General features: G+C 50.2%; 8 non-coding genes across 8 annotated transcripts; all 8 read right to left on the bottom strand.

The window, feature by feature from the left end:
• Positions 1-703: 703 nt before the first annotated feature.
• trnar-acg (transfer RNA arginine (anticodon ACG)) lies at positions 704-776 on the bottom strand. Its single transcript has one exon. It is a non-coding gene; the product is annotated as a tRNA-Arg (tRNA).
• Positions 777-2716: 1940 nt separating this feature from the next.
• trnar-acg (transfer RNA arginine (anticodon ACG)) lies at positions 2717-2789 on the bottom strand. Its single transcript has one exon. It is a non-coding gene; the product is annotated as a tRNA-Arg (tRNA).
• Positions 2790-4211: 1422 nt separating this feature from the next.
• Positions 4212-4283, bottom strand: trnah-gug (transfer RNA histidin (anticodon GUG)). The gene has a single exon. It is a non-coding gene; the product is annotated as a tRNA-His (tRNA).
• An 833-nt stretch (positions 4284-5116) lies between these two features.
• Positions 5117-5189, bottom strand: trnac-aca (transfer RNA cysteine (anticodon ACA)). Its single transcript has one exon. It is a non-coding gene; the product is annotated as a tRNA-Cys (tRNA).
• Positions 5190-6316: 1127 nt separating this feature from the next.
• On the bottom strand, positions 6317-6389 carry trnac-aca (transfer RNA cysteine (anticodon ACA)). Its single transcript has one exon. It is a non-coding gene; the product is annotated as a tRNA-Cys (tRNA).
• A 1127-nt stretch (positions 6390-7516) lies between these two features.
• trnar-acg (transfer RNA arginine (anticodon ACG)) lies at positions 7517-7589 on the bottom strand. The gene has a single exon. It is a non-coding gene; the product is annotated as a tRNA-Arg (tRNA).
• A 2329-nt stretch (positions 7590-9918) lies between these two features.
• trnar-acg (transfer RNA arginine (anticodon ACG)) lies at positions 9919-9991 on the bottom strand. The gene has a single exon. It is a non-coding gene; the product is annotated as a tRNA-Arg (tRNA).
• A 1128-nt stretch (positions 9992-11119) lies between these two features.
• Positions 11120-11192, bottom strand: trnar-acg (transfer RNA arginine (anticodon ACG)). The gene has a single exon. It is a non-coding gene; the product is annotated as a tRNA-Arg (tRNA).
• Between the last annotated feature and the right edge of the window lie 11541 nt (positions 11193-22733).

Below are 22733 nucleotides of genomic sequence, written 5' to 3'. Positions count from 1 at the left end.
GATCCATAGTCACATGCGTTATCCATTGTGCCCTTAGCCCCTATACCAGGGCTATTCAACTTAATTTCCCCTGGGGCCAGATTTTTCGGAGGACCAGAGGTGCACAACACGACACTACTGTATCAAAATGTTGTCAAATGTTGTGTGAAATAACATACCAAATGCTTTAGCAACATTCCTTTGCAAAATTACCCATCCAGTACCGAACCTGAATTAAAACTAGGACTAGATGAATACCAACCAGGTCTGAACCAGAACTAACCCTGAATCAAAGCAGGTGGAAAGCAAAATTCAGCAAGGCTTTAACCAAGACCAAACCAGGTCTAACCTAGTGCTAACACAGAATTAAACCCGTAAACAAGATGATTCTTTTTTTTAAATTGATTTCAAAGATGGGTTGTGGACTGGAGTATATCAACTGGAGGGTCTAATGGACTGCTGCATACAAAATGCAGTGTACATAGGCTATACTACCACATCTACTTTTTGATACTGGGGTCTGACATCAAATCAGTGTACAAAGACCAATCTATCAACAAAAAACAAAAACGATACACAGTAGTGTTACTTGCTTAAAAATTGAGAAGATAGAAGACAGAATCTGGTTTGATCTTCCAAATGAACCCTTGGTTCAACATTAAAGGATCAACCACTTATTTATTTCACACTGATCAACTGACCGTTTTAAAGTTAAAATTTGATGCGAGCTAGCCAGGAGTCGAACCTAGAATCTTCTGATCCGTAGTCAGACGCGTTATCCATTGCGCCACTAGCCCCTAAAAGTCCAGCTTTGTGGCTCAGTTGTCCAGAGTTTAAGGACAAACTGATGAACATCAGTAGAAACACTCAAACTGAGCACTGCAATGCCTGGCATATTTCTATCATAGTGAGAATATTGTATTATTGGACATTTATGAATGCTGTCAAGCTATCCATTTACTGTAATATTCTTATGTATGAAACTGATTGAGGAAAATTCAAAGAAATCTTGGTAGGTATGCCGTGACCCAGATTCGAACCGGGGTTGCAGCGACCACAACGCAGAGTACTTACCACTATACGATCACGGCTGCTTTTTCGTAGGGCACTGACATTTAATCAGTGGACAAAGACCAGGTTTTTGTTTGGGCCTCCAAATTAGCTCTTGTCTAACATTCTAGTACTTACCAGTTATTTTACACACTGAGCCTCTGATCCATAGTCACATGCGTTATCCATTGTGCCCTTAGCCCCTATACCAGGGCTATTCAACTTAATTTCCCCTGGGGCCAGATTTTTCGGAGGACCAGAGGTGCACAACACGACACTACTGTATCAAAATGTTGTCAAATGTTGTGTGAAATAACATACCAAATGCTTTAGCAACATTCCTTTGCAAAATTACCCATCCAGTACCGAACCTGAATTAAAACTAGGACTAGACGAATACCAACCAGGTCTGAACCAGAACTAACCCTGAATCAAAGCAGGTGGAAAGCAAAATTCAGCAAGGCCTTAACCAAGACCAAACCAGGTCTAACCTAGTGCTAACACAGAATTAAACCCGTAAACAAGATGATTATTTTTTTTTAATTGATTTCAAAGATGGGTTGTGGACTGGAGTATATCAACTGGAGGGTCTGATGGACTGCTGCATACAAAATGCAGTGTACATAGGCTATACTACCACATCTACTTTTTGATACTGGGGTCTGACATCAAATCAGTGTACAAAGACCAATCTATCAACAAAAAACAAAAACGATACACAGTAGTTTTACTTGCTTAAAAATTGAGAAGATAGAAGACAGAATCTGGTTTGATCTTCCAAATGAACCCTTGGTTCAACATTAAAGGATTTACCACTTATTTATTTCACAACGCAGAGTACTTACCACTATACGATCACGGCTGCTTTTTCGTAGGGCACTGACATTTAATCAGTGGACAAATACCAGGTTTTTGTTTGGGCCTCCAAATTAGCTCTTGTCTAACATTCTAGTACTTACCAGTTATTTTACACACTGAGCCTCTGATCCATAGTCACATGCGTTATCCATTGTGCCCTTAGCCCCTATACCAGGGCTATTCAACTTAATTTCCCCTGGGGCCAGATTTTTCGGAGGACCAGAGGTGCACAACACGACACTACTGTATCAAAATGTTGTCAAATGTTGTGTGAAATAACATACCAAATGCTTTAGCAACATTCCTTTGCAAAATTACCCATCCAGTACCGAACCTGAATTAAAACTAGGACTAGACGAATACCAACCAGGTCTGAACCAGAACTAACCCTGAATCAAAGCAGGTGGAAAGCAAAATTCAGCAAGGCCTTAACCAAGACCAAACCAGGTCTAACCTAGTGCTAACACAGAATTAAACCCGTAAACAAGATGATTATTTTTTTTTAATTGATTTCAAAGATGGGTTGTGGACTGGAGTATATCAACTGGAGGGTCTGATGGACTGCTGCATACAAAATGCAGTGTACATAGGCTATACTACCACATCTACTTTTTGATACTGGGGTCTGACATCAAATCAGTGTACAAAGACCAATCTATCAACAAAAAACAAAAACGATACACAGTAGTTTTACTTGCTTAAAAATTGAGAAGATAGAAGACAGAATCTGGTTTGATCTTCCAAATGAACCCTTGGTTCAACATTAAAGGATTTACCACTTATTTATTTCACACTGATCAACTGACCGTTTTGAAGTTAAAATTTGATGCGAGCTAGCCAGGAGTCGAACCTAGAATCTTCTGATCCGTAGTCAGACGCGTTATCCATTGTGCCACTAGCCCCTGAAACTCCAGCTTTGTGGCTCAGTTGTCCAGAGTTTAAGGACAAACTGATGAATATCAGTAGAAACACTCAAACTGAGCACTGCAATGCCTGGCATATTTCTATCATAGTGAGAATATTGTATTATTGGACATTTATGAATGCTGTCAAGCTATCTATTTACTGTAATATTCTTATGTATGAAACTGATTGAGAAAAATGCAAAGAAATCTTGCTAGGTATGCCGTGACCCGGATTCGAGCCGGGGTTGCTGCGACCACAACGCAGAGTACTTACCACTATACGATCACGGCTGCTTTTTCGTAGGGCACTTACATTTAATCAGTGGACAAAGACCAGGTTTTTGTTTGGGCCTCCAAATTAGCTCTTGTCTAACATTCTAGTACTTACCAGTTATTTTACACACTGAGCCTAGAATCCTCTGATCCATAGTCACATGCGTTATCCATTGTGCCCTTAGCCCCTATACCAGGGCTATTCAACTTAATTTCCCCTGGGGCCAGATTTTTCGGAGGACCAGAGGTGCACAACACGACACTACTGTATCAAAATGTTGTCAAATGTTGTGTGAAATAACATACCAAATGCTTTAGCAACATTCCTTTGCAAAATTACCCATCCAGTACCGAACCTGAATTAAAACTAGGACTAGATGAATACCAACCAGGTCTGAACCAGAACTAACCCTGAATCAAAGCAGGTGGAAAGCAAAATTAAGCAAGGCTTTAACCAAGACCAAACCAGGTCTAACCTAGTGCTAACACAGAATTAAACCCGTAAACAAGATGATTCTTTTTTTTAAATTGATTTCAAAGATGGGTTGTGGACTGGAGTATATCAACTGGAGGGTCTAATGGACTGCTGCATACAAAATGCAGTGTACATAGGCTATACTACCACATCTACTTTTTGATACTGGGGTCTGACATCAAATCAGTGTACAAAGACCAATCTATCAACAAAAAACAAAAACGATACACAGTAGTGTTACTTGCTTAAAAATTGAGAAGATAGAAGACAGAATCTGGTTTGATCTTCCAAATGAACCCTTGGTTCAACATTAAAGGATCAACCACTTATTTATTTCACACTGATCAACTGACCGTTTTAAAGTTAAAATTTGATGCGAGCTAGCCAGGAGTCGAACCTAGAATCTTCTGATCCTTAATCACACGCGTTATCCATTGCGCCACTAGCCCCTAAAACTCCAGCTTTGTGGCTCAGTTGTCCAGAGTTTTAGGACAAACTGATGAATATCAGTAGAAACACTCAAACTCAGCACTGCAATGCCTGGCATATTTCTATCATAGTGAGAATATTGTATTATTGGATATGTATGAATGCTGTCAAGCTATCTATTTACTGTAATATTCTTATGTATGAAACTGATTGAGAAAAATGCAAAGAAATCTTGCTGGGTATGCCGTGACCCGGATTCGAACCGGGGTTGCTGCGATCACAACGCAGAGTACTTACCACTATACGATCACGGCTGCTTTTTCGTAGGGCACTGACATTTAATCAGTGGACAAAGACCAGGTTTTTGTTTGGGCCTCCAAATTAGCTCTTGTCTAACATTCTAGTACTTACCAGTTATTTTACACACTGAGCCTAGAATCCTCTGATCCATAGTCACATGCGTTATCCATTGTGCCCTTAGCCCCTATACCAGGGCTATTCAACTTAATTTCCCCTGGGGCCAGATTTTTCGGAGGACCAGAGGTGCACAACACGACACTACTGTATCAAAATGTTGTTAAATGTTGTGTGAAATAACATACCAAATGCTTTAGCAACATTCCTTTGCAAAATTACCCATCCAGTACCGAACCTGAATTAAAACTAGGACTAGACGAATACCAACCAGGTCTGAACCAGAACTAACCCTGAATCAAAGCAGGTGGAAAGCAAAATTCAGCAAGGCCTTAACCAAGACCAAACCAGGTCTAACCTAGTGCTAACACAGAATTAAACCCGTAAACAAGATGATTCTTTTTTTTAAATTGATTTCAAAGATGGGTTGTGGACTGGAGTATATCAACTGGAGGGTCTGATGGACTGCTGCATACAAAATGCAGTGTACATAGGCTATACTACCACATCTACTTTTTGATACTGGGGTCTGACATCAAATCAGTGTACAAAGACCAATCTATCAACAAAAAACAAAAACGATACACAGTAGTTTTACTTGCTTAAAAATTGAGAAGATAGAAGACAGAATCTGGTTTGATCTTCCAAATGAACCCTTGGTTTAACATTAAAGGATTTACCACTTATTTATTTCACACTGATCAACTGACCGTTTTAAAGTTAAAATTTGATGCGAGCTAGCCAGGAGTCGAACCTAGAATCTTCTGATCTGTAGTCAGACGCGTTAGCCATTGCGCCACTAGCCCCTAAAACTCCAGCTTTGTGGCTCAGTTGTCCAGAGTTTAAGGACAAACTGATGAATATCAGTAGAAACACTCAAACTGAGCACTGCAATGCCTGGCATATTTCTATCATAGTGAGAATATTGTATTATTGGACATGTATGAATGCTGTCAAGCTATCTATTTACTGTAATATTCTTATGTATGAAACTGATTGAGAAAAATGCAAAGAAATCTTGCTGGGTATCCCGTGACCCGAATTCGAACCGGGGTTGCTGCGACCACAACGCAGAGTACTTACCACTGTACGATCACGGCTGCTTCTTTATAGGGCACTGACATTTAATCAGTGGACAAAGACCAGGTTTTTGTTTGGGCCTCCAAATTAGCTCTTGTCTAACATTCTAGTACTTACCAGTTATTTTACACACTGAGCCTAGAATCCTCTGATCCATAGTCACATGCGTTATCCATTGTGCCCTTAGCCCCTATACCAGGGCTATTCAACTTAATTTCCCCTGGGGCCAGATTTTTCGGAGGACCAGAGGTGCACAACACGACACTACTGTATCAAAATGTTGTTAAATGTTGTGTGAAATAACATACCAAATGCTTTAGCAACATTCCTTTGCAAAATTACCCATCCAGTACCGAACCTGAATTAAAACTAGGACTAGACGAATACCAACCAGGTCTGAACCAGAACTAACCCTGAATCAAAGCAGGTGGAAAGCAAAATTCAGCAAGGCCTTAACCAAGACCAAACCAGGTCTAACCTAGTGCTAACACAGAATTAAACCCGTAAACAAGATGATTCTTTTTTTTAAATTGATTTCAAAGATGGGTTGTGGACTGGAGTATATCAACTGGAGGGTCTGATGGACTGCTGCATACAAAATGCAGTGTACATAGGCTATACTACCACATCTACTTTTTGATACTGGGGTCTGACATCAAATCAGTGTACAAAGACCAATCTATCAACAAAAAACAAAAACGATACACAGTAGTTTTACTTGCTTAAAAATTGAGAAGATAGAAGACAGAATCTGGTTTGATCTTCCAAATGAACCCTTGGTTTAACATTAAAGGATTTACCACTTATTTATTTCACACTGATCAACTGACCGTTTTAAAGTTAAAATTTGATGCGAGCTAGCCAGGAGTCGAACCTAGAATCTTCTGATCTGTAGTCAGACGCGTTAGCCATTGCGCCACTAGCCCCTAAAACTCCAGCTTTGTGGCTCAGTTGTCCAGAGTTTAAGGACAAACTGATGAATATCAGTAGAAACACTCAAACTGAGCACTGCAATGCCTGGCATATTTCTATCATAGTGAGAATATTGTATTATTGGACATGTATGAATGCTGTCAAGCTATCTATTTACTGTAATATTCTTATGTATGAAACTGATTGAGAAAAATGCAAAGAAATCTTGCTGGGTATCCCGTGACCCGAATTCGAACCGGGGTTGCTGCGACCACAACGCAGAGTACTTACCACTGTACGATCACGGCTGCTTCTTTATAGGGCACTGACATTTAATCAGTGGACAAAGACCAGGTTTTTGTTTGGGCCTCCAAATTAGCTCTTGTCTAACATTCTAGTACTTACCAGTTATTTTACACACTGAGCCTAGAATCCTCTGATCCATAGTCACATGCGTTATCCATTGTGCCCTTAGCCCCTATACCAGGGCTATTCAACTTAATTTCCCCTGGGGCCAGATTTTTCGGAGGACCAGAGGTGCACAACACGACACTACTGTATCAAAATGTTGTCAAATGTTGTGTGAAATAACATACCAAATGCTTTAGCAACATTCCTTTGCAAAATTACCCATCCAGTACCGAACCTGAATTAAAACTAGGACTAGATGAATACCAACCAGGTCTGAACCAGAACTAACCCTGAATCAAAGCAGGTGGAAAGCAAAATTCAGCAAGGCTTTAACCAAGACCAAACCAGGTCTAACCTAGTGCTAACACAGAATTAAACCCGTAAACAAGATGATTCTTTTTTTTAAATTGATTTCAAAGATGGGTTGTGGACTGGAGTATATCAACTGGAGGGTCTAATGGACTGCTGCATACAAAATGCAGTGTACATAGGCTATACTACCACATCTACTTTTTGATACTGGGGTCTGACATCAAATCAGTGTACAAAGACCAATCTATCAACAAAAAACAAAAACGATACACAGTAGTGTTACTTGCTTAAAAATTGAAAAGATAGAAGACAGAATCTGGTTTGATCTTCCAAATGAACCCTTGGTTCAACATTAAAGGATCAACCACTTATTTATTTCACACTGATCAACTGACCGTTTTAAAGTTAAAATTTGATGCGAGCTAGCCAGGAGTCGAACCTAGAATCTTCTGATCCGTAGTCAGACACGTTATCCATTGCGCCACTAGCCCCTAAAACTCCAGCTTTGTGGCTCAGTTGTCCAGAGTTTAAGGACAAACTGATGAACATCAGTAGAAACACTCAAACTGAGCACTGCAATGCCTGGCATATTTCTATCATAGTGAGAATATTGTATTATTGGACATTTATGAATGCTGTCAAGCTATCCATTTACTGTAATATTCTTATGAATGAAACTGATTGAGGAAAATTCAAAGAAATCTTGGTAGGTATGCCGTGACCCAGATTCGAACCGGGGTTGCTGCGACCACAACGCAGAGTACTTACCACTATACGATCACGGCTGCTTTTTCGTAGGGCACTGACATTTAATCAGTGGACAAAGACCAGGTTTTTGTTTGGGCCTCCAAATTAGCTCTTGTCTAACATTCTAGTACTTACCAGTTATTTTACACACTGAGCCTAGAATCCTCTGATCCATAGTCACATGCGTTATCCATTGTGCCCTTAGCCCCTATACCAGGGCTATTCAACTTAATTTCCCCTGGGGCCAGATTTTTCGGAGGACCAGAGGTGCACAACACGACACTACTGTATCAAAATGTTGTCAAATGTTGTGTGAAATAACATACCAAATGCTTTAGCAACATTCCTTTGCAAAATTACCCATCCAGTACCGAACCTGAATTAAAACTAGGACTAGACGAATACCAACCAGGTCTGAACCAGAACTAACCCTGAATCAAAGCAGGTGGAAAGCAAAATTCAGCAAGGCCTTAACCAAGACCAAACCAGGTCTAACCTAGTGCTAACACAGAATTAAACCCGTAAACAAGATGATTATTTTTTTTTTAAATTGATTTCAAAGATGGGTTGTGGACTGGAGTATATCAACTGGAGGGTCTGATGGACTGCTGCATACAAAATGCAGTGTACATAGGCTATACTACCACATCTACTTTTTGATACTGGGGTCTGACATCAAATCAGTGTACAAAGACCAATCTATCAACAAAAAACAAAAACGATACACAGTAGTTTTACTTGCTTAAAAATTGAGAAGATAGAAGACAGAATCTGGTTTGATCTTCCAAATGAACCCTTGGTTCAACATTAAAGGATTTACCACTTATTTATTTCACACTGATCAACTGACCGTTTTCAAGTTAAAATTTGATGCGAGCTAGCCAGGAGTCGAACCTAGAATCTTCTGATCCGTAGTCAGACGCGTTATCCATTGTGCCACTATCCCCTAAAACTCCAGCTTTGTGGCTCAGTTGTCCAGAGTTTAAGGACAAACTGATGAATATCAGTAGAAACACTCAAACTGAGCACTGCAATGCCTGGCATATTTCTATCATAGTGAGAATATTGTATTATTGGACATTTATGAATGCTGTCAAGCTATCTATTTACTGTAATATTCTTATGTATGAAACTGATTGAGAAAAATGCAAAGAAATCTTGCTAGGTATGCCGTGACCCGGATTCGAGCCGGGGTTGCTGCGACCACAACGCAGAGTACTTACCACTATACGATCACGGCTGCTTTTTCGTAGGGCACTTACATTTAATCAGTGGACAAAGACCAGGTTTTTGTTTGGGCCTCCAAATTAGCTCTTGTCTAACATTCTAGTACTTACCAGTTATTTTACACACTGAGCCTAGAATCCTCTGATCCATAGTCACATGCGTTATCCATTGTGCCCTTAGCCCCTATACCAGGGCTATTCAACTTAATTTCCCCTGGGGCCAGATTTTTCGGAGGACCAGAGGTGCACAACACGACACTACTGTATCAAAATGTTGTCAAATGTTGTGTGAAATAACATACCAAATGCTTTAGCAACATTCCTTTGCAAAATTACCCATCCAGTACCGAACCTGAATTAAAACTAGGACTAGATGAATACCAACCAGGTCTGAACCAGAACTAACCCTGAATCAAAGCAGGTGGAAAGCAAAATTCAGCAAGGCTTTAACCAAGACCAAACCAGGTCTAACCTAGTGCTAACACAGAATTAAACCCGTAAACAAGATGATTCTTTTTTTTAAATTGATTTCAAAGATGGGTTGTGGACTGGAGTATATCAACTGGAGGGTCTAATGGACTGCTGCATACAAAATGCAGTGTACATAGGCTATACTACCACATCTACTTTTTGATACTGGGGTCTGACATCAAATCAGTGTACAAAGACCAATCTATCAACAAAAAACAAAAACGATACACAGTAGTGTTACTTGCTTAAAAATTGAGAAGATAGAAGACAGAATCTGGTTTGATCTTCCAAATGAACCCTTGGTTCAACATTAAAGGATCAACCACTTATTTATTTCACACTGATCAACTGACCGTTTTGAAGTTAAAATTTGATGCGAGCTAGCCAGGAGTCGAACCTAGAATCTTCTGATCCGTAGTCAGACGCGTTATCCATTGCGCCACTAGCCCCTAAAAGTCCAGCTTTGTGGCTCAGTTGTCCAGAGTTTAAGGACAAACTGATGAATATCAGTAGAAACACTCAAACTGAGCACTGCAATGCCTGGCATATTTCTATCATAGTGAGAATATTGTATTATTGGACATTTATGAATGCTGTCAAGCTATCCATTTACTGTAATATTCTTATGTATGAAACTGATTGAGAAAAATGCAAAGAAATCTTGTTAGGTATGCCGTGACCCAGATTCGAACCGGGGTTGCTGCGACCACAACGCAGAGTACTTACCACTATACGATCACGGCTGCTTTTTCGTAGGGCACTTACATTTAATCAGTGGACAAAGACCAGGTTTTTGTTTGGGCCTCCAAATTAGCTCTTGTCTAACATTCTAGTACTTACCAGTTATTTTACACACTGAGCCTAGAATCCTCTGATCCATAGTCACATGCGTTATCCATTGTGCCCTTAGCCCCTATACCAGGGCTATTCAACTTAATTTCCCCTGGGGCCAGATTTTTCGGAGGACCAGAGGTGCACAACACGACACTACTGTATCAAAATGTTGTCAAATGTTGTGTGAAATAACATACCAAATGCTTTAGCAACATTCCTTTGCAAAATTACCCATCCAGTACCGAACCTGAATTAAAACTAGGACTAGATGAATACCAACCAGGTCTGAACCAGAACTAACCCTGAATCAAAGCAGGTGGAAAGCAAAATTCAGCAAGGCTTTAACCAAGACCAAACCAGGTCTAACCTAGTGCTAACACAGAATTAAACCCGTAAACAAGATGATTCTTTTTTTTTAAATTGATTTCAAAGATGGGTTGTGGACTGGAGTATATCAACTGGAGGGTCTGATGGACTGCTGCATACAAAATGCAGTGTACATAGGCTATACTACCACATCTACTTTTTGATACTGGGGTCTGACATCAAATCAGTGTACAAAGACCAATCTATCAACAAAAAACAAAAACGATACACAGTAGTGTTACTTGCTTAAAAATTGAGAAGATAGAAGACAGAATCTGGTTTGATCTTCCAAATGAACCCTTGGTTCAACATTAAAGGATCAACCACTGATTTATTTCACACTGATCAACTGACCGTTTTAAAGTTAAAATTTGATGCGAGCTAGCCAGGAGTCGAACCTAGAATTTTCTGATTCGTAGTCAGACGCGTTATCCATTGCGCCACTAGCCCCTAAACGTCCAGCTTTGTGGCTCAGTTGTCCAGAGTTTAAGGACAAACTGATGAATATCAGTAGAAACACTCAAACTGAGCACTGCAATGCCTGGCATATTTCTATCATAGTGAGAATATTGTATTATTGGACATGTATGAATGCTGTCAAGCTATCTATTTACTGTAATATTCTTATGTATGAAACTGATTGAGAAAAATGCAAAGAAATCTTGCTGGGTATCCCGTGACCCGAATTCGAACCGGGGTTGCTGCGACCACAACGCAGAGTACTTACCACTGTACGATCACGGCTGCTTCTTTATAGGGCACTGACATTTAATCAGTGGACAAAGACCAGGTTTTTGTTTGGGCCTCCAAATTAGCTCTTGTCTAACATTCTAGTACTTACCAGTTATTTTACACACTGAGCCTAGAATCCTCTGATCCATAGTCACATGCGTTATCCATTGTGCCCTTAGCCCCTATACCAGGGCTATTCAACTTAACCCTTTAAGCGCCAAAGTCGCAGAAATGCAACTTTACCGTACAAGGAAATTAATGAAATAATAGTAGAAAATGAATCACTTCAGTCATTGGTCGGTTCGGTGCAACTTCCCTTTATTAGCCAGGTATGATCCAGGGCAGATCCGGTAAGGAAAAAAATGGCTGGAGGAAGTACACGTGGCATGCAATTTACAGCAGATTCTGACTCTGAAGGGTATTATCTCCCCGAGAGTGACGATGGATTTCCAAGTGGAGATGAAGGGACTTCGAAACAACGGACAGGTGCAAAGGACAGACGGAGGCGAGGAACCAGTGGAACCAGTGGCTGCAGTAAAACTTGCCCGGTGGATGAGAGCTGGGACATGCTGAGAGAGGTCGAGGTATTTGAGGCATGGATCAAACCTTTTGAAGACCCAGTTGGCTACACAGGAGAGATGGATCTGACGGATGCTAATCCATTTGATATTCTGTCACTCTTTCTGACCGATCAGTTTTGGACTTTCATTACTGATGAGACAAATAGATATGCACATCAGTGTATGGCACCTATGATTCTGAAGCCACATTCAAGATTTCTTGAGTGGTATGATGTATCAGTCACCGAAATGAAAGCTTTCTTCGCTTTGCATCTCTCCATGGGCCTTGTTGAGAAACCTGAAATCGAGGATTACTGGGGAACATTTTGGCTTACACAAACGCCTGGATTTGGAAATGTAATGTCAAGAAACAGATTTGAAATCATTCTTTCGTTCTTTCATTTTGTCAACAATAATGATTATGTGAGAACAGGCGAGCCCGGGCACGATAAACTGTTCAAAGTCCGCCCAATAATAGATTTGATTATTCCCAAATTTGCAGCAGTTTACAGTCCAATCAAGGAGCTTTCTTTAGATGAAATGACAATAGCTTTCAAGGGGAGATCTTCACTAAAATGTTACTCTCCGAATAAACCTGACAAATATGGCTATAGAGTGTATGCCCTGAGTGAAAGCTGTTCAGGGTATGTTTTGCGCTGGTCAATGCACACTGGACAGTACAAAAATAATGCAAGCAACATCAGTGCAACACACGCAGTTGTCCGTGAGTTGGTTTCTCCCTTTACGGGCAAAGGACACGAGATTTACATGGACAGTTACTATACCTCGCCTGTAATTGCAAATGAATTAGCAGATTTGGAAACTGGACTGTGTGGGACGGTAAGGATTACCAGGTTGGGGATGCCAAAATGCCTTGGTAAAAGTGTCTTACAGCTGAAAAAAGGAGATGACCCAGTTTTTTGCAGAAAGGGAAAACTCCTGGCTTGTGCTTGGCACGATACTAAACGTCTCACCATGTTGTCCACAGTCCATGGAAATGATTGTGTTCAGAGGAGGATCCGATCCAAGACAGATGACACTGGCTTCCGTGACATCAAAAGACCTGTATGTGTCGACCAGTACAACGCCTACATGGGTGGAGTGGACACTGCTGACCAGAGGATGAAGACATACCTCTTTCCACACAGGTCCCGGAAATGGTATCATCGCATATTCAATGCCATTATAAGCATAAGTATTGTCAACTCACACATCATATACACCAAATCCACTCCAGGCCCACACAAACCTTTAAAGGTTTACATTCAGAACATTATTGATGCATTACTGGCTGATCACTCCAAAAAACAAGAAAGGCGCTCAAGACCGGAGGGTGAAATGCCACAGAGACTCACAGAGCGTCATTGGCTTTGTCAAGCAGAGGGACGTCCAGACTGCGCCGTGTGCTCTGACCGCTCTCGTACCAAAGGCAGGCGGCAAACAAAGTACAGGTGCCGTCAGTGTGGCGTTGGCCTCTGTGCGGTTCCATGCAACGAGAGATACCATACGCTAAAAAACTTTAAATGCTGTCATTTGGATATGTAAAAGTGCAGGGTACCTTAACCCTGGATGGACATCTTTTCTGTGATGGCTCTCTCCTTTCTTCACTGCTTTCTCCACAACCTGCCTGGCACCAATGATGGATGTATAAGTTAAAAAAAAATGAAAAAAATACATAATAAATACCGTGTTTGTCATCATTTGGTCAGAACTTGTAATCAGGGCCCGAGTTTGAAGATGTGAGCAAAAGGGGTGAAAATGGGTTAAAATGTGAAAAAACACCAAAATGAGCAAAATGAAGTAATCCCCCATCATCAGTGCACAGTTTGCCCCCAGAAAAGCACTCCCCTGGGGCCTGGAGGTGATCTGACCACCAGAATATAGTACCATATACCCCTGCTGGACTTAGAAAAAAAACCGAGCTTCCAGCCAATAGTACACTATACCCGAGGGACTCTGTCGTTTTTCGGCAATAGTACACTATACCCGAGGGACTCTGTCGTTTTTCGGCAATAGTACACTATACCCGAGGGACTCTGTCGTTTTTCGGCAATAGTACACTATACCCGAGGGACTCTGTCGTTTTTCGGCAATAGTACACTATACCCGAGGGACTCTGTCGTTTTTCGGCAATAGTACACTATACCCGAGGGACTCTGTCGTTTTTCGGCAATAGTACACTATACCCGAGGGACTCTGTCGTTTTTCCGGGCCGTAGTATGAAGTTGTGAGCAAAAGGGGTGAAAATGGGTTAAAATGTGAAAAAACACCAAAATGAGCAAAATGAAATAATCCCCCATCATCAGTGCACTGTTTGACCCCAGAAAAGCACTCCCCTGGGGCCTGGAGGTGATCTGACCATCAGAGTATAGCACCATATGCCCCTGAGGGACTTAGAGTAAAAACCGAAATAGTACACTATGCCTGAAAAGACTCTGTCGTTTTTCGGCAATAGTACACTATACCCGAGGGACTCTGTCGTTTTTCCGGGCCGTAGTAGGAAGTTGTGAGCAAAAGGGGTGAAAATGGGTTAAAATGTGAAAAAACACCAAAATGAGCAAAATGAAGTAATCCCCCATCATCAGTGCACAGTTTGCCCCCAGAAAAGCACTCCCCTGGGGCCTGGAGGTGATCTGACCACCAGAATATAGTACCATATACCCCTGCTGGACTTAGAAAAAAAACCGAGCTTCCAGCCAATAGTACACTATACCCGAGGGACTCTGTCGTTTTTCGGCAATAGTACACTATACCCGAGGGACTCTGTCGTTTTTCGGCAATAGTACACTATACCCGAGGGACTCTGTCGTTTTTCGGCAATAGTACACTATACCCGAGGGACTCTGTCGTTTTTCGGCAATAGTACACTATACCCGAGGGACTCTGTCGTTTTTCGGCAATAGTACACTATACCCGAGGGACTCTGTCGTTTTTCGGCAATAGTACACTATACCCGAGGGACTCTGTCGTTTTTCCGGGCCGTAGTATGAAGTTGTGAGCAAAAGGGGTGAAAATGGGTTAAAATGTGAAAAAACACCAAAATGAGCAAAATGAAATAATCCCCCATCATCAGTGCACTGTTTGACCCCAGAAAAGCACTCCCCTGGGGCCTGGAGGTGATCTGACCATCAGAGTATAGCACCATATGCCCCTGAGGGACTTAGAGTAAAAACCGAAATAGTACACTATGCCTGAAAAGACTCTGTCGTTTTTCGGCAATAGTACACTATACCCGAGGGACTCTGTCGTTTTTCCGGGCCGTAGTAGGAAGTTGTGAGCAAAAGGGGTGAAAATGGGTTAAAATGTGAAAAAACACCAAAATGAGCAAAATGAAATAATCCCCCATCATCAGTGCACTGTTTGACCCCAGAAAAGCACTCCCCTGGGGCCTGGAGGTGATCTGACCATCAGAGTATAGCACCATATGCCCCTGAGGGACTTAGAGTAAAAACCGAAATAGTACACTATACTCGAAAAATTTCAAAGTGTGGTTAAGAGTACCAAGGGCACGGGCTTCCATGTCAGAGTACCAAGGGCACGGGCTTCCAGGCGGCTGCCCCTAAGGGGTTTAGCCCGCGAGGGGGTGCTTAAGGGTGGGTCCCCGGGTTCGGAGGGAGAGCCTGGTCCCCGGTGGTCATCCCCGGAGTCCCGGAGCCCAGGACCCGGGGAAGAGTGTGCCCGGGTCGGGGCTGAGTCTGGTGGAGTGGGGGGTGGCTCTGGAGGTGCTCCGGGGGGCTCCAGGGGGTGCTTGGTGGAGGCCATGCCCAGCCAGAGTGTCCCTTCCCCGGGGTGAGTCTGGGGAGAGTGGGGGGTGGCTCTGGGGGTGCTCCGGGGGCTCCAGGGGGTGCTTGGTGGAGACCATGCCCAGCCAGAGTGGCCCTTCCCCGGGGTGAGTCTGGGGAGAGTGGGGGGTGGCTCTGGAGGGCCTCCGGGGGTTCCAGGGGGTGCTCGGCAGAGGCCATGCCCAGCCAGAGTGGCCCTTCCCCGGGCAGAGTCTGGGGAGAGTGGGGGGTGGCTCTGGAGGTGCTCCCGGGGCTCCAGGGGTTCCAGGGGGTGCTCAGTGGAGGCCATGCCCAGCCAGAGTGTCCCTTCCCCGGGATGAGTCTGGGGAGAGTGGGGGGTGGCTCTGGGGGTGCTCCGGGGGCTCCAGGGGGTGCTCGGCGGAGGCCATGCCCAGCCAGAGTGTCCCTTCCCCGGGGTGAGTCTGGAGGAGTGGGGGGTGGCTCTGGAGGTGCTCCGGGGGCTCCAGGGGGTGCTTGGTGGAGACCATGCCCAGCCAGAGTGGCCCTTCCCCGGGGTGAGTCTGGGGAGAGTGGGGGGTGGCTCTGGAGGTGCTCCGGGGGCTCCAGGGGGTGCTCAGTGGAGGCCATGCCCAGCCAGAGTGGCCCTTCCCCGGGGTGAGTCTGGAGGAGTGGGGGGTGGCTCTGGAGGGGCTCCAGGGGTTCCAGGGGGTGCTCGGCGGAGGCCATGCCCAGCCAGAGTGGCCCTTCCCCGGGCATAGTCTGGGGAGAGTGGGGGGTGGCTCTGGAGGTGCTCCGGGGGCTCCAGGGGGTGCTCAGTGGAGGCCATGCCCAGCCAGAGTGGCCCTTCCCCGGGGTGAGTCTGGAGGAGTGGGGGGTGGCTCTGGAGGTGCTCCGGGGGGCTCCAGGGGGTGCTTGGTGGAGGCCATGCCCAGCCAGAGTGGCCCTTCCCCGGGCAGAGTCTGGGGAGAGTGGGGGGTGGCTCTGGGGGTGCTCCGGGGGCTCCAGGGGGTGCTCGGCGGAGGCCATGCCCAGCCAGAGTGGCCCTTCCCCGGGGTGAGTCTGGTGGAGTGGGGGGTGGCCCTGGAGGGGCTCCGGGGGTTCCAGGGGGTGCTCGGCGGAGGCCATGCCCGGCCAGAGTGTCCCTTCCCCGGGCAGAGTCTGGGGAGAGTGGGGGGTGGCTATGGAGCTGCTCCGGGGGCTCCAGGGGTTCCAGGGGGTGCTCGGCGGAGGCCATGCACGGCCAGAGTGTCCCTTCCCCGGGCAGAGTCTGGGGAGAGTGGGGGGTGGCTCTGGAGGGCCTCCGGGGGCTCCAGGGGTTCCAGGGGGTGCTCGGCGGAGGCCATGCCCAGCCAGAGTGTCCCGTCCCCGGGGTGAGTCTGGAGGAGTGGGGGGTGGCTCTGGAGGTGCTCCGGGGGCTCCAGGAGGTGCTTGGTGGAGGCCATGCCCAGCCAGAGTGTCCCTTCCCCGGGGTGAGTCTGGAGGAGTGGGGGGGTGGCTCTGGAGGTGCTCCGGGGGGTTCCAGGGGGTGCTCGGCGGAGGCCATGCCCGGCCAGAGTGTCCCTTCCCCGGGCAGAGTCTGGGGAGAGTGGGGGGTGGCTCTGGAGGTGCTCCGGGGGCTCCAGGGGTTCCAGGGGGTGCTCGGCGGAGGCCATGCCCAGCCAGAGTGTCCCTTCCCCGGGGTGAGTCTGGAGGAGTGGGGGGTGGCTCTGGAGGTGCTCCGGGGGCTCCAGGGGGTGCTTGGTGGAGGCCATGCCCAGCCAGAGTGGACCTTCCCCGGGGTGAGTCTGGAGGAGTGGGGGGTGGCTCTGGAGGTGCTCCGGGGGGCTCCAGGGGGTGCTTGGTGGAGGCCATGCCCAGCCAGAGTGGCCCTTCCCCGGGCATAGTCTGGGGAGAGTGGGGGGGTGGCTCTGGGGGTGCTCCGGGGGCTCCAGGGGGTGCTCGGCGGAGGCCATGCCCAGCCAGAGTGGACCTTCCCCGGGGTGAGTCTGGGGAGAGTGGGGGGTGGCTCTGGAGGGTCTCCGGGGGCTCCAGGGGCTGCTCGGCGGAGGCCATGCCCAGCCAGAGTGTCCCTTCCCCGGGGTGAGTCTGGAGGAGTGGGGGGTGGCTCTGGAGGTGCTCCGGGGGCTCCAGGGGGTGCTCAGTGGAGGCCATGCCCAGCCAGAGTGGCCCTTCCCCGGGGTGAGTCTGGAGGAGTGGGGGGTGGCTCTGGAGGGGCTCCAGGGGTTCCAGGGGGTGCTCGGCGGAGGCCATGCCCAGCCAGAGTGGCCCTTCCCCGGGCATAGTCTGGGGAGAGTGGGGGGTGGCTCTGGAGGTGCTCCGGGGGCTCCAGGGGGTGCTCAGTGGAGGCCATGCCCAGCCAGAGTGGCCCTTCCCCGGGGTGAGTCTGGAGGAGTGGGGGGTGGCTCTGGAGGGGCTCCAGGGGTTCCAGGGGGTGCTCGGCGGAGGCCATGCCCAGCCAGAGTGGCCCTTCCCCGGGCATAGTCTGGGGAGAGTGGGGGGTGGCTCTGGAGGTGCTCCGGGGGCTCCAGGGGGTGCTCAGTGGAGGCCATGCCCAGCCAGAGTGGCCCTTCCCCGGGGTGAGTCTGGAGGAGTGGGGGGTGGCTCTGGAGGTGCTCCGGGGGCTCCAGGGGTTCCAGGGGGTGCTCAGCGGAGGCCATGCCCGGCCAGAGTGGCCCTTCCCCGGGCAGAGTCTGGGGAGAGTGGGGGGTGGCTCTGGAGCTGCTCCGGGGGCTCCAGGGGTTCCAGGGGGTGGTCAGCGGAGGCCATGCCCAGCCAGAGTGGACCTTCCCCGGGGTGAGTCTGGAGGAGTGGGGGGTGGCCCTGGAGGGGCTCCAGGGGTTCCAGGGGGTGCTCGGCGGAGGCCATGCCCAGCCAGAGTGTCCCTTCCCCGGGGTGAGTCTGGAGGAGTGGGGGGTGGCTCTGGAGGTGCTCCGGGGGCTCCAGGGGGTGCTTGGTGGAGGCCATGCCCAGCCAGAGTGGCCCTTCCCCGGGCAGAGTCTGGGGAGAGTGGGGGGTGGCTCTGGGGGTGCTCCGGGGGCTCCAGGGGGTGCTCGGCGGAGGCCATGCCCAGCCAGAGTGTCCCTTCCCCGGGGTGAGTCTGGAGGAGTGGGGGGTGGCCCTGGAGGGGCTCCGGGGGTTCCAGGGGGTGCTCGGCGGAGGCCATGCCCGGCCAGAGTGTCCCTTCCCCGGGCAGAGTCTGGGGAGAGTGGGGGGTGGCTCTGGAGGGCCTCCGGGGGTTCCAGGGGGTGGTAGGCGGAGGCCATGCCCGGCCAGAGTGTCCCTTCCCCGGGCAGAGTCTGGGGAGAGTGGGGGGTGGCTCTGGAGCTGCTCCGGGGGCTCCAGGGGTTCCAGGGGGTGCTCGGCGGAGGCCATGCCCGGCCAGAGTGTCCCTTCCCCGGGCAGAGTCTGGGGAGAGTGGGGAGTGGCTCTGGAGGGTCTCCGGGGGCTCCAGGGGCTGCTCGGCGGAGGCCATGCCCAGCCAGAGTGTCCCTTCCCCGGGGTGAGTCTGGAGGAGTGGGGGGTGGCTCTGGAGGGTCTCCGGGGGCTCCAGGGGCTCCAGGGGGTGCTCAGCGGAGGCCATGCCCAGCCAGAGTGGCCCTTCCCCGGCCTCATATGCGGCAGAGTGCGGGGTGAGCAAAATGGGTGAAAATGGGTTAAAATGTGAAAAAACACAAAAATGAGCAAAATGAAATAATCCCCCATCATCAGTGCACTGTTTGACCCCAGAAAAGCACTCCCCTGGGGCCTGGAGGTGATCTGACCATCATAGTATAGCACCCCATGCCCCTGAGGGACTTAGAGTAAAAACCGAAATAGTACACTATACCCGAAAAGACTCTGTCATTTTTCGGCAATAGTACACTATACCCATCGACTCTGTCGTTTTTCCGGGCCGTAGTACGAAGTTGTGAGCAAAAGGGGTGAAAATGGGTTAAAATGTGAAAAAACACCAAAATGAGCAAAATGAAATAATCCCCCATCATCAGTGCACTGTTTGACCCCAGAAAAGCACTCCCCTGGGGCCTGGAGGTGATCTGACCATCATAGTATAGTACACTATACCCCTGAGGGACTTAGAGTAAAAACCGAAATAGTACACTATACTCGAAAAATTTCAAAGTGTGGTTAAGAGTACCAAGGGCACGGGCTTCCATGTCAGAGTACCAAGGGCACGGGCTTCCAGGCGGCTGCCCCTAAGGGGTTTAGCCCGCGAGGGGGTGCTTAAGGGTGGGTCCCCGGGTTCGGAGGGAGAGCCTGGTCCCCGGTGGTCATCCCCGGAGTCCCGGAGCCCAGGACCCGGGGAAGAGTGTGCCCGGGTCGGGGCTGAGTCTGGTGGAGTGGGGGGGTGGCCCTGGAGGTGCTCCAGGGGCTCCAGGGGTTCCAGGGGGTGCTCAGTGGAGGCCATGCCCAGCCAGAGTGTCCCTTCCCCGGGGTGAGTCTGGGGAGAGTGGGGGGTGGCTCTGGGGGTGCTCCGGGGGCTCCAGGGGGTGCTTGGTGGAGACCATGCCCAGCCAGAGTGGCCCTTCCCCGGGGTGAGTCTGGGGAGAGTGGGGGGTGGCTCTGGAGGGCCTCCGGGGGTTCCAGGGGGTGCTCGGCAGAGGCCATGCCCAGCCAGAGTGGCCCTTCCCCGGGCAGAGTCTGGGGAGAGTGGGGGGTGGCTCTGGAGGTGCTCCCGGGGCTCCAGGGGTTCCAGGGGGTGCTCGGCGGAGGCCATGCCCAGCCAGAGTGTCCCTTCCCCGTGGTGAGTCTGGAGGAGTGGGGGGTGGCTCTGGAGGGGCTCCAGGGGTTCCAGGGGGTGCTCGGTGGAGACCATGCCCAGCCAGAGTGGCCCTTCCCCGGGGTGAGTCTGGAGGAGTGGGGGGTGGCTCTGGAGCGGCTCCAGGGGTTCCAGGGGGTGCTCGGCGGAGGCCATGCCCAGCCAGAGTGGCCCTTCCCCGGGCATAGTCTGGGGAGAGTGGGGGGTGGCTCTGGAGGTGCTCCGGGGGCTCCAGGGGGTGCTCAGTGGAGGCCATGCCCAGCCAGAGTGGCCCTTCCCCGGGGTGAGTCTGGAGGAGTGGGGGGTGGCTCTGGAGGTGCTCCGGGGGCTCCAGGGGTTCCAGGGGGTGCTCAGCGGAGGCCATGCCCGGCCAGAGTGGCCCTTCCCCGGGCAGAGTCTGGGGAGAGTGGGGGGTGGCTCTGGAGCTGCTCCGGGGGCTCCAGGGGTTCCAGGGGGTGGTCAGCGGAGGCCATGCCCAGCCAGAGTGGACCTTCCCCGGGGTGAGTCTGGAGGAGTGGGGGGTGGCCCTGGAGGGGCTCCAGGGGTTCCAGGGGGTGCTCGGCGGAGGCCATGCCCAGCCAGAGTGTCCCTTCCCCGGGGTGAGTCTGGAGGAGTGGGGGGTGGCTCTGGAGGTGCTCCCGGGGCTCCAGGGGTTCCAGGGGGTGCTCAGTGGAGGCCATGCCCAGCCAGAGTGTCCCTTCCCCGAGCATAGTCTGGGGAGAGTGGGGGGTGGCTCTGGAGGTGCTCCGGGGGCTCCAGGGGGTGCTCAGTGGAGGCCATGCCCAGCCAGAGTGGCCCTTCCCCGGGGTGAGTCTGGAGGAGTGGGGGGTGGCTCTGGAGGGGCTCCAGGGGATCCAGGGGGTGCTCGGCGGAGGCCATGCCCAGCCAGAGTGGCCCTTCCCCGGGCATAGTCTGGGGAGAGTGGGGGGTGGCTCTGGAGGTGCTCCGGGGGCTCCAGGGGGTGCTCTGTGGAGGCCATGCCCAGCCAGAGTGGCCCTTCCCCGGGCATAGTCTGGGGAGAGTGGGGGGTGGCTCTGGAGGTGCTCCGGGGGCTCCAGGGGGTGCTTGGTGGAGACCATGCCCAGCCAGAGTGGCCCTTCCCCGGGGTGAGTCTGGGGAGAGTGGGGGGTGGCTCTGGAGGGCCTCCGGGGGTTCCAGGGGGTGCTCAGTGGAGGCCATGCCCAGCCAGAGTGGCCCTTCCCCGGGCATAGTCTGGGGAGAGTGGGGGTTGGCTCTGGAGGTGCTCCGGGGGCTCCAGGGGGTGCTTGGTGGAGACCATGCCCAGCCAGAGTGGCCCTTCCCCGGGGTGAGTCTGGGGAGAGTGGGGGGTGGCTCTGGAGGGCCTCCGGGGGTTCCAGGGGGTGCTCGGCGGAGGCCATGCCCAGCCAGAGTGGCCCTTCCCCGGGCATAGTCTGGGGAGAGTGGGGGGTGGCTCTGGAGGTGCTCCGGGGGCTCCAGGGGGTGCTCAGTGGAGGCCATGCCCAGCCAGAGTGGCCCTTCCCCGGGGTGAGTCTGGAGGAGTGGGGGGTGGCTCTGGAGGTGCTCCGGGGGCTCCAGGGGTTCCAGGGGGTGCTCAGTGGGGGCCATGCCCAGCCAGAGTGGCCCTTCCCCGGGCAAAGTCTGGTCGTGTGCGGGGTGGATGATCCCTGCTCCGCCTCACGCGAGTTCGAGACCGGCTGGGTGCCCTTTTATCCATGAGGCACTGCACTGCCTCCGGCAGCCGAGTTCGGGGCCCGGTGAGGGCTCCAGGCTCCAGGGGCTCCGACCCGGAGCCTCCGACCCGCAGAAGGTGCTCCCTGGCCGGGCAAAGTCTGGCCGTGTGCGGGGTGGATGATCCCTGCTCCGCCTCACGCGAGTTCGAGACCGGCTGGGTGCCCTTTTATCCATGAGGCACTGCACTGCCTCCGGCAGCCGAGTTCGGGGCCCGGTGAGGGCTCCAGGCTCCAGGGGCTCCGACCCGGAGCCTCCGACCCACAGAAGGTGCTCCCTGGCCGGGCAAAGTCTGGCCGTGTGCGGGGTGGATGATCCCTGCTCCGCCTCACGCGAGTTCGAGACCGGCTGGGTGCCCTTTTATCCATGAGGCACTGCACTGCCTCCGGCAGCCGAGTTCGGGGCCCGGTGAGGGCTCCAGGGGCTCCGACCCGGAGCCTCCGACCCGCAGAAGGTGCTCCCTGGCCGGGCAAAGTCTGGCCGTGTGCGG

The sequence above is a fragment of the Eucyclogobius newberryi genome, unplaced genomic scaffold (assembly GCF_026437365.1).
Source record: "Eucyclogobius newberryi isolate DKJ021-1_F unplaced genomic scaffold, fEucNew1.0.hap1 SCAF_10, whole genome shotgun sequence".
In the NCBI taxonomy this organism is placed as follows: domain Eukaryota; kingdom Metazoa; phylum Chordata; class Actinopteri; order Gobiiformes; family Gobiidae; genus Eucyclogobius; species Eucyclogobius newberryi.
This window is presented reverse-complemented; position numbering and strand designations above follow the sequence as displayed.